General features: G+C 44.0%; 1 long non-coding RNA gene and 4 other non-coding genes across 7 annotated transcripts in view; 1 reads left to right on the forward strand and 4 right to left on the reverse strand.

Moving 5' to 3' along the window:
* LOC116098105 overlaps window positions 1-4,226 on the forward strand; it is a 20,848-nt gene extending 16,622 nt beyond the window's left edge. For all 3 annotated transcript variants that reach the window (XR_004121702.1, XR_004121701.1, XR_004121700.1), the window contains exon 4: window positions 3,415-4,226. This is a non-coding gene — a long non-coding RNA (uncharacterized LOC116098105). The remainder of the gene's footprint in view (window positions 1-3,414) is intronic.
* Window positions 1,126-1,197, reverse strand: Trnac-gca. The gene has a single exon. It is a non-coding gene; the product is annotated as a tRNA-Cys (tRNA).
* On the reverse strand, window positions 2,447-2,518 carry Trnac-gca. The gene has a single exon. It is a non-coding gene; the product is annotated as a tRNA-Cys (tRNA).
* An 827-nt stretch (window positions 4,227-5,053) lies between the features above and the next one.
* Trnac-gca lies at window positions 5,054-5,125 on the reverse strand. The gene has a single exon. It is a non-coding gene; the product is annotated as a tRNA-Cys (tRNA).
* A 6,037-nt stretch (window positions 5,126-11,162) lies between these two features.
* Window positions 11,163-11,234, reverse strand: Trnac-gca. The gene has a single exon. It is a non-coding gene; the product is annotated as a tRNA-Cys (tRNA).
* Between the last annotated feature and the right edge of the window lie 158 nt (window positions 11,235-11,392).

Consider the following 11,392-nt stretch of genomic DNA (forward strand, 5'->3'; position numbering starts at 1 on the left):
AAGAACCCCTCTAAATACCCATTTCAGCATTGGCAGTCTTATTCACAGTGATGTTGCATAACAAGCCATGGAAAATCTAGTGTCACAAAATACAGCCATCTGTCACAGTGCCTGTGTGTCTGCAGTTGGAATGTGAATTGAATGGTCTAGACTGGGCTTTTTGTCAACCAAAAATGGTAACATGGAGAGAGGCTTTACAGAGAAATGAGTTTGAGGATACACAAGCTGTGACAACCAAAAGGCACACCCAGGTGAGCAAGAGAAAATGAGGTTGCCTGTACTATTTGAGACAATTATCCAAGTATCAGAAGGTTGGTAATGAGATGGTGTGGGTCCACCATTGAACAGGTAGACACTAGAAAGGCATCCACTCAGAAGAATTTCCTGTGTAAGGTTTCAGTGGGCTTTATTCAGACTTTAAGATTTAGAGAATCATTGTCACACTTGTAGTCACAGGTGGTGTGTGTGTGTGTAGGCTTGTGTGTGCACATGCACACATGCACAGGGTAAATGGAGTAATGGAACACATATGATAAGGAGAAGGACTTGGGAGTAATTTAGGAATGAAAGGGAACTGAGCAAGAAGAGGGATGGAGGTGGAGAAGGAAACAAATGAGGACAAAGTGTAATGATACATATGTATGAAGACACCACACTGTGGTGAAACTTTGGATTGTACACTAACCCAAAGCATTATTAAGAGCAAACAAAACTTTCTCCAGGAGGCTGAATCTTTGCTTGGACACCTGCTGTTCTCATTTGACTTTTCTTGGGTCTCTCACTCCAAAGAACTACTTACACACAGATTTCTTCATATCTTTATACTCTGTCTTTGTAGTATAATTCTCTCTACTTAATTACTTCTGTCTCCTGCTTGACTGTGACTGATAGAACTCACAAGTTTAGAGGACATGGAAGTTTCTTGATATTAAAAGTTTCTTGAAAGCAAGTTCATAAAGCTCAAGGTATGGGCACAGAGAGATGAGGAACCAGGAAGAGGTGTGAATTGCCACTCCTCAGTGTGGCAGAGGGAGAAAGCTCAGGTTGACAAAGGGAAGTTAAAAGTGACTGAAGACATTTCTAGTGTGGATAACACTAAATTAGGGAGACAAAAGATATACGTGAAGGGGGCACCTGGATTTGAACCAGGGACCTCTTGATCTGCAGTCAAATGCTCTACCCCTGAGCTATACCCCCTTGCCTGAGAGGTGGTATAATTAATAGCCTTTACCAGGATGCCATACTATAAAAAAGGCAGTCCTGCAAGTTGAATGGTGCTGCAAGCCCTATCTGAATTCCACCTCTCTCTACTCTTCAGTATTTCTCATACATGACTGACGACAGTCCTCTGGCTTGTTGGCCTATACACCTGAGGATTCCCTTAAACCAGCTAGAGATTGGCCTTGACAATTATGGAGTACTGACTTTGTGTCAGCTACCCTGGGCTGGGAGCTTGTCATTAGGTGACAGTATCTTCCCTTGCATGGAACAGAATTTCAGAGCCCTTGGCTTGATGCTTATTTAATAAAAGACTAAGGTTCCTGATAATTTGTCAAGTGTATAGGCAAAGTACAAAATGTATGCCGGTGGAATTACGGAGATTCCAGTTTCTAATAATGTAGTGTTGTTTATATTTTAAGTGCTAATATCAACTATATTGCTTGTGCTAAAAATAAAAGTTAGCCATGTATGGTAGCGATCACAGCTAAAAATAAAAGTTAGCCATGTGTGGTGTGACCACAGTTAGCCATGTGTGGTGGCGACCACAGTTAGCCATGTGTGGTGGTGACCAAAGTTAGCCATGTGTGGTGGTGACCAAAGTTAGCCATGTGTGGTGGCGATCACAGTTAGCCATGTGTGGTGGTGACCACAGTTAGCCATGTGTGGTGGTGACCACAGTTAGCCATGTGTGGTGGTGACCACAGTTAGCCATGTGTGGTGGTGATCACAGTTAGCCATGTGTGGTGGTGACCACAGTTAGCCATGTGTGGTGGCGATCAAAGCTCTCCAAAGGGAGGGGTTAAGGTTAAGGAAGGAAGCTCTGTTTTTTTTGTTTTTTGTTTTTGTTTTTTCTTCTTTTTTTAGTTCCTTGGAAAAACTGGTCCCATTTTCCTTCAGAAGTGCTCACATAGGTGTACTCAGATATAGAGAGTCATTGCATCCTGATTTTAGTTAACAAAGAACTGGAGCTGTCAGTGTGTGAATCAGAGATCATGTGCACATTCATAAGATGGAATACCATACACCCATAAAAAAGTAAAATGATCCCAGGGCACTATCCAGGAAAGATGTTTCAGTGAGACCATTTCACAAGAAAAAGACATTGCTGCTATGCGTAATGTGGGCTCATTTTGGTTTGTTCTTTGTCTTTTTTTAAAACTTGGTTTATTTTGGACTTTTTTGGCAGGATCTCAGAAACATTGTGTTCAATGAGTAAAAAAAGGGAAGGGGGCACCCGGATTTGAACCGGGGACCTCTTGATCTGCAGTCAAATGCTCTACCCCTGAGCTATGCCCCCACCTGTTTATGTATGTATAAAACATAACATATAATACATAATTCTAAACCTGCATGGCCATCTGACGTGCACTTCCCAGTGCTCTGCCATCATCTGCTTCCTCCTCTGAGGCCCAGCCCTGAGCTGCCTCTGCACATCTGACTGCCACACTCTCATAAAAGCAGCCTCCTGCCGTAGTTCCCAGTTGAGGCTGGCACATTAAATGGACTCAGTGGTTAAGAGCATTTGCTGTTATTGCAGAGGACTCTGGTTCAAGTCCCAGCATCCAGCAGATCACAACCATCTGTAACTCCAGCTCAAGGGGACCCGACTCCCTTCTCTGACCTTGCCAGACATCAGGGACACACAGGGTGCAAACATTTATTCATGTAAAACGCCTGTACATATAACATAATAAAAATTATATCATGGAATTCTACAGCTGAATACCCTTGAGATTCGCATACAAGAGCATGACCCAGAAAGCTAGCTGCTAAACAGATCCCCTGGAGGTAAAGGGCATGGCTGGTCTGGGCAAAAGCAAAAGCTTTACTGAGAAATAATGTAGAAAAATGTAGGAAATTTAGAAAAAAAATAACGTACAAAAATCTGAAAAAGAATACAGAATCTTAGGGAAAGGGAGTTAGAGATGATGTGTGTTGATATCAAACTTAATGAAAATTCACACTCACACACAGACTGAAGATGTTGATTTAGTCTGTTGTGACTTTCCACATTGTAGATTTGAAAAAAATCACTGTCATTAAGTTCACTTCCAAATACAACACACCTGTTTAGTGCCCATGCCACAACCAGAGTCCACATTTACACTTAAGTGGCCTCTTTGCACAGTGTTCTGGGGCAGTAGACGAACCTGCTTTCTCTCTTTCTCCCTCCTTCTTATTCTCCATTTGCAGACAGAAGTTATCTGAGGAGAGGATCCAACCCACAGAGTGGTTGTTGGCAGTTTGATGGTGTTGCCAGGATGTCACCACACCAGGAAGGGCCACCAGGTAGCTGCCTCAAAACAGGAGAAGCCTCGTGTACAGATGACGGCTCTCTCGCTGGTCTGCGCTGGTTTTCCCCGTGACTCCTGTGTCACCCATGTTGGCTTATACAATAGCCCGCTATGGACTGTGTGACTCCTGAAGTCTTGTGCACTAGTGGGCATGACTGGCCATATCCACACAGGCTTCCACCTGCCCTTCCTCACAGACTGATCCCTAAATGGGTAGAAACCTTTCCTACCCAGAGTCCTTCGGTTTCCTCCTCAGGTCCCATAGGGTACCTACCTTAGTCTGGAGAACTGAATCCATCTCTCTTCTTCCCTCTAATATCTTCTTTTACATCACACATGCCATATGCCACTCTCTCAGCCTCATTCTCACTGCTGTACATTCACGTACAATTTGTTTTCTGATTTTTGCTCTCTGCTTTTCTCATCTTCTGGTCCTAGATTTTAAAGGGAGATGCTTTACTGGAGAGTTTATGACCTGTCAGTTTGGCCTTTCTGTGAGAACAGGAAGCAATGTGGAAACAGACTTTATAACACCCAGAGCCCAGGCCTCAGGGTGCACTGAAGTGGGGCTAGGACTCTCTTCCATGTGGGCCCTCTGACCCAACAGACTGCATGACACACAGTGAGAACTATTTTCCGAAGGGGTCTTATCCATAGAGACAATTATTGTGGGAAAGAAGTCAAACCAAATGAATCATGATTTGCAAAAGACATTCAGGCCAACAGCTGTGTTTTATTCTTTGGGTAATGAGTTACTTGATTATTTCAACTACCTAGAAATGTACCTTCGAGTATAAATAATATATATTCTTTGAATCTCTCTAATGTGCCTCATAGGACTGAAGAGTTCTAAGTGAAACTATTGATTCTGCATATTGGATATGCACATATAATGTGAGGGAAACCTGGCTGAGTAGAGAGGGAGGTTGTTGTCTACTCTTTTGTGGGGCTGTAAGTAGTCATTTCTTCACAGAGAGCCACCACTGCTGATTCTTAAATGCTTTACAAGTTTGGAATAATATAAGAATGGAAAATCACATGAGAGACTTGTCTACCCAAGAAAAGTAAGACATGACTGACTAGGACTGAAGAAGCACAGGAAAGGGATGGTCTGTCTCTGAAGGTGCAGTGTGGTCCAGTTTTAGGCACTTTACATATCAACGTGTCACACGTAAATGCTTGTAGATATGAGTGAAGGTCCAGACAGACAGAGCTGAGCTGAGGCAGCCAGGGCTGAAGAGGCTTCAGGGAAGCTCTGGAAGGCTGGTTCACATCTCAGCTGGTTCTAGAAACCACAGGGAAGCTTTTATGAGGCCTTAGCTCCACCCAGGGTGTTCGGGTTGTTTGAGGTGAGGCCTGGGAAAGGAATCTTTTATAGACTCTTTGATTAATCATAATTTATTTTAGGTGGCAAAACCACCATAATAAGGCCTTAATAGTTTCCATTTCTAAAAAATATTTTTAACTCTGTTGTCTACTAAGGAACTAGAAATTAAAATTCAGATATCTATGTAGAAAAATAAAAACTAGGTATGAGTAGGGGGCACCTGGATTTGAACCAGGGACCTCTTGATCTGCAGTCAAATGCTCTACCCCTGAGCTATACCCCCTGATACTAATATAAGGCTTAATTAATATCCTTCACTTCCAGAGTTACACCCACATCACTTGTATCCTATGCATCATCATTTGAGAGCTTCCAGGCTGAGTCAGAGAAAGCACATCACTCTCTTGCATAAAAAGTCACACACAGGTCCCTTCTGAAATGGAAACATAAGGATCCTTTGGACAGGTGCTGCGGCAAACACATGAAAGTGGACATAGATGTGAAAGGCTCAGGTAGACTTGTGAAGGAACATTTCACTGAAGCAGACACTGGAGAGAGGATGTTCTGCTACGGCAAAGATGTGAAAGGAGACATGATGAAGGATTCTTTGCTAACAACACGCATGTGTTAGCCCACTTTGCATTGTATAGCTGAGCTGCATTGTCAGAACTTCTCAGACTTGGGCTGATTGAATGCACGTGCTGTGGCAAGATCCATGCTAAGCCAAGGAAATGGAGGACAAGTGATATTTGGAGGGTATAAATAGGACTCGACAGAGTGATGGAGAGAAAGGTTGGCTCACTGGTACAGCTAGCTGTGCAACACTTTTGTTTATGGGTCTTCACTGTTCTTCGATTCCCTGAGAGAGGCACAGCCAAGAACTTCTCTTTGGTGTTCCTGTTGATCCTTCCTGCTCACTTGAGCCAAGGTTGAGGCCTGGCTGACTCTGCTAGGTAGTGCCACCTCTGCTGATTCGTGTTTGCTATCCCGACTCTACCGAACTGAACTGCTGGTATCCCTGTGAGGTGTTTATGAATGGATTGAGCTGCCACTGCCTGCTAACCTATGAATGGAAATGCTGATTTCCAGACAACACAGATGGGAGCTGCTCCAAAGATCCTTCCTAAACAGATCCACTTCCCTCATATCCTTTAATTTCCACTACCTCTGGTGGGTGGTGGGTTACAAGGAAGGTTAAAGTGTTTAAGAACCATCATTAAAATAGGATTTGAGGACTAACTGCTCTTCCAGAGGTCCTGAGTTAAATTCCCAGTAACCACATGGTAGCTCACAACCATCTGTAATGGGATCTGATGCCCTCTTCTGGTGTGTCTGAAGACAGCTACAGTGTATTCATATACAATAAATAAATAAATCTTAAAAAAATAGGATTTGAAAAAAATTAAAGTCACACCTTTCCTTAGAAACCCCACAGCATGCCCTCCCAGGCTTCAGTCCCCAGGATTAGACAGGCCTGGGGTGGCACTGATCCTGGCTGATAAAAGATCTTCAGAGTCAAGCTTTGAGTCTATCATGGTGCAATCTACAAACATAAATTCCACACAACTGGGATGTTTATCTTGTCATACATCATGGCAAGTTCATGCCTGACCCTCCTGGAATAATGTTAGGTCCAGGGAATTTGATGTAGCACCACAGGCTAGGATGGAAGATGGCCACTTCTCACTCGGTGAGTGCAGACAGTACGGTGGAGAATAAACTCCAGTGAAGAGCTGAGAGTGGACTTGTGAGTCTCCAAACCATTAACGCACCAACAGTCAGGAAAGGCTAAGCAAGAGACACTACCAGACTAACCCACATGGCCCAGAACTCGGTGGTGGGCAAAGCCCCATTCTGTCTGGAAACCAGTCTGCATGGCGGTGTCTGCCCGACATGGCTTTTCTCCTCCGCTAGATTCTTAGCCTGTCCTTGCATAAGCCCATAGTCAGTTCCTTACTTATACTTTAAAATAATCAAATCATGGATATCTTTTACACTGGATATCTTTCTTATTTATTTTATAATCATTATTTTCTCAGTAACCTGGTATTAGTTTGGATTTCTCCACTAGGAGACCTTGAAACTAGAATTTGAAAGCTAGTAGTTTGTTTTGTAGAGAAAAAAAAAAAACCCTAGGGAACACTGGTAGAGCATGGTTGAGTTAGGTGGGGACAGGAAGAAAGGCAAGTATGGGTGGGAGATGAAGTACTCGTCGATCATATGCAGCCAGGGCTAACACCAAGGCTGAGCACATACAGGCTGGCTCAGGTCACCCTCCCTCAAAGGACAAGGGAGCTGCAGTGTTTAACTGCCACTTCTGAGGCTGTTCATGGCCAGAGTTCTGTTTCCCTAATGTTTTTAGCATGTTGCATGTTCTACAACATGAACATACTTCAGTGGTAAAGTGGCAGAGCTGAAGGTGACGTTGGCCTGCATGCCCAGAAACATGCAAGCCTGACTGTGTGCCTTATCACAGAGCTGTCTAAGTGTGAAGCCTGCCTTGCAGTCCTCAAATGACGTCAACTTCGTTTTTCCATGTTACTCATTTATTTCGATACAATGCTGAATTTGACTTATTAAGACTTTTGTTTATGGCTTTAAAAGTGATCTATGTTGAATAAGTGAGATTAGCCTGTTGTCTTGTTTTCTCTTAAAATCTTTGGCGTTTTTCACAGCATCTTTAATTAGACTTACAAAGTGAGCTGGGGTAAGTATTGCCCCCCCCTTTTAAAAACTTGCCTGGAATTGTTTGTGTAAAAGTTTTCTTTCCTGAAACTTTTGGTATAGATAACACAATCTGTGCCTTGAGGGTTTTTTTTTAATGACATTAATCTTTTAACAAGTAATTTTATTATATTTTAATGTCATCAATATTTATCCATTTTATTTATTTTGATTTGAAAATTAATGCCAGCATCATATTCTTTGATTTTTTTTTTTTTGATAATTCCAAGCCATTGTCTGTAATGTACCCTGAGAAATTGCAGATGAATGACCTCCCCGATTCTCCTGTGCAGCTGTCAGGACTGCTTGAGATCCCAGCCTGCCTCTCAGGAGGAGACCTGGTCATTCCCAGCCTGCCTCTCAGGAGGAGACCTGGTCATCCCCAGCCTGCCTCTCAGGAAGAGACCTGGTCATCTGTCTTACCTTCCACCTCTGACCCTTAGGTACTTCTTCCACTTATTTCCATTGTCTGTCAGGTAGAACCTTCCTGCATGCTGCCTACACACTCATCTTTAAAATAAGAATCCCTTACATCCACGTAAGCAATATGCCTTAATGCACTGGACCTCCCAGGAGCCCCACTACACCCTTCTCTCTCCTTTTATGTCCTCTCCTTTCTTTTGTTAATAACCTGTTGAATCCCATTAGTGCTGCTGCAGACTGATCCTGCTGACTTGATCTTATGCAGGTTAACCACAGCTGCAGTGGGTTCAGGGTACAGCTACCATGTACGTACAGAAGACAGAATCTCTCAGCACCCTTCCCTATCCTCCAGCTCTTGCATTTTTTCTGCTCACCCTCTGAGGTGTTCCCTGAGCCTTGGAGAGAGGAGTTTTGGGGAGCTACACATACCTAAGGCTTTATCAGAGGCCCCAATAAAAGGGCAAAGAGGATACTAGTTCTGTGTCCTTGCCCAGGGGCAGCTTTGGCAAGGCCTGGGCTGGGACTGGGGCTGGGGCCAGAGCCTTGAAGGTTTCATCTCCCAGGAACCCAGAGTTCCCACAGAGGGCTGTGATTATCAGTCCTAATACATCTGCGACTGACCTATCCTGTACTCTTTGCCAACATTGATTGATTTGGCTTTCTGCTGACCTTAGCACAATTTCCTCCTGAAAACAGTATATACAATGTTGTACTTCTTAATACATTTGCTTGGCATAAAACATAGGCTGTGAAAAGATCTCCTGATCCCACTTTTTCTATCTTCTTTATCTTCTAATCTCCTGGCCTTCCACTGAGAAGTCTGTCACTGAAGAGCGACGTAGGTCGGGAGTTGATGTAGATGTCCAATTTAAGTCAATAGTCCCATATGCTTAGTACTTTGATCAGTTATAAGCTCTGCATTAACTTCTTATCCCTGTGGAGTGAAGCATTTCCAGCAAGGTTGAGGGCAGCACTAATCTAGCAGTATAAACAATTTAAAGGACAGTTTGACAACATGCCATTTAGCAATACAATGGTAGTAGGCTCCTCCCTAGGGCCCATGGCCTCTGACCAGGTCTACAGCAGCCTGAATTCCTTCCTGTGGAGCAGGCCTCAGGTCTAATCCTAAAGCAGTCTGATATGCCCATAGACTTCATTCCAAGTGGCACATCTCACCTGGCAGGTCAGTTCTATAGCATGCTGGGTTGGTTGAGGGACACTGTTGATGTCTTTTCTCCTTCAGCACCTTGAGTTGCTTTCAGACCTATAAAACTCATCATCAGAGAAGTTTTCAGCTAAGTTCCAGCTTGTTTCTCTATGTCATTCTACAAAAGTGTGTAGTGTATGATGGTTTGAGTATGCTTGGCCCAGGGAGTGGTATATTAGGAGGTGTGACCTTGTTGGAGTGGATGTGGCCTTGTTGGAGTAGGTGTGCCAATGTGGGTGTGGGCTTTAAGACTGCAGTCCTAGCTGCCTAGAGGCCAGTCTTCTAGCTACCTTCAGAACAAGATGTAGAACTCTCAGCTCTTCGAGCCTGTACTGGCTGGTTTTGTGCGTCAATTTGACACAGGCTGGAGTTATCACAGAGAAGGGAGCTTCAGTTGGGGAAGTGCCTCCATGAGATTCAGTTGTGGGGCATTTTCTCAATTAGTTATCAAGGGGGTAGGGCCCCTTGTGGGTGGTGCCATCCCTGGGCTGGAAGTCTTGAGTTCTATAAGAGAGCAGGCTGAGCAAGCCAGGGGAAGCAAGCCAGTAAAAAACATCTCTCCATGGCCTCTGCATCAGCTCCTGCTTCCTGACCTGCTTGAGTTCCAGTCCTGACTTCTTTGGTGATAAACAGCAATGTGGAAGTAAGCTGAATAAACCCTTTCCTCCCTAACTTGCTTCTTGGTCATGATGTTTGTGCAGGAATAGAAACCCTGACTAAGATATAGCTCCACGTCTGTCTGGATGTTGCCATGCTCCCACATTGATGAAAATGGACTGAACCCCTAAACCTGTAAGCTAGCCCCAGTGAAATGTTATTCTTAATAAGACTTGCCTTGGTCACGGTGTCTGTTCACAGCAGTAAAACCCTAACTAAGACAGGTACAAACACCCTAAACTATGTAGCCCAGAATGAAGGATCTGAGGTTATTTGAGTAATTCCAACTAATGGAGACCTCCAAGCTTCACTGAGGTCCTGCCTAAGGTGAATATGGTAAGTTAAGTATCAGAGTCATATTTAAGCAAGGAGGCAAATGGATTTGAACCAAGGAATCTTGATCTCAGTTAAATGCTCTGCCCTTGCCGATACCCCCATTTAAAGGTAAGGTAACCTCTGATTAGCACTTCTTCAACCTTGGAACCATACACAGGCTTGAATGTTCATGACCTACTTGCTTCTGCTACTGATCTTGAACCTGGCAGGATTTTTCCATTTAGGATTTCCCTCCACCCTTCTTCGCTCCCACCATAGCTAGTCCACCTCAAAGCCCTCTCTCTCAGGGTATACTAAAGACATCAACGTTGGAAGTGGAAAAGACACCTATCCATGTGTTTTTCTTAAGTTCACACTAAGTGGCCAAGACAAGAGCTGCAGGTTCTGGGTCTTCATTAGCCAACCTGCAGCCCAGAGAGAACTTTATCCTCCAGGACACCAGGAGGGTTCTCATTGCTTCACCCCATCATTTATTCATTCAGTAACACTTATGGAGCTCATTACTTTCTGGTCGCTGATCAACTACATCGAGTACACAAAGAGAGATCAGTCATTTTCCGTTTTCCCCAGATTCTTAGTATAAATAGGAGTCAAATTCATGGATCAATGACATTTCATAGAAGTGGCAGGAACTAAAGCACAGGATAGAAGGAGCTGGGAGAGAGGAGCACCCTGGGAGTTCTGGAGGACCTTCAAGAGAGATGAAAGACAGGGGCTGGCAAGTTGGTTCTGTTCCAAGATTCCTGTAAGCTTAATCCCTACAGTGAGTGACCACAGGGTCACAGCCTTAGAGAGCAATCCATGCGATAGCACAAGTAACTGTGACCTGGATGGCTTCTGCACAGGTGAACACAGATCAGCGCATAATGGGATACCATCCAGGACAAGGGACAAAGAGGTAATGGGTTTTTACTTGGTTGGTTTGGGCTACTTACAACATTTTACTGTCCAACATCTAAAAGAAATCCTAGGAAGGGGGCACCTGGATTTGAACCAGGGACCTCTTGATCTGCAGTCAAATGCTCTACCCCTGAGCTATACCCCCACCTCTTTATTAATGGCTCACAGGCACTCAGAACCTGCATGGCCACTCCCTGCCTATTAACATCTGGCATGTGCACTTGCCAGTGCTCTGTCATCGTCTGCTTCCTCCTGTGAGGTTCCATCCTGAGCTGTCTCTGTACATCTGACAGCATGTCCTCA

The sequence above is a fragment of the Mastomys coucha genome, unplaced genomic scaffold (assembly GCF_008632895.1).
Source record: "Mastomys coucha isolate ucsf_1 unplaced genomic scaffold, UCSF_Mcou_1 pScaffold20, whole genome shotgun sequence".
NCBI classification, from domain to species: Eukaryota; Metazoa; Chordata; class Mammalia; order Rodentia; family Muridae; genus Mastomys; species Mastomys coucha.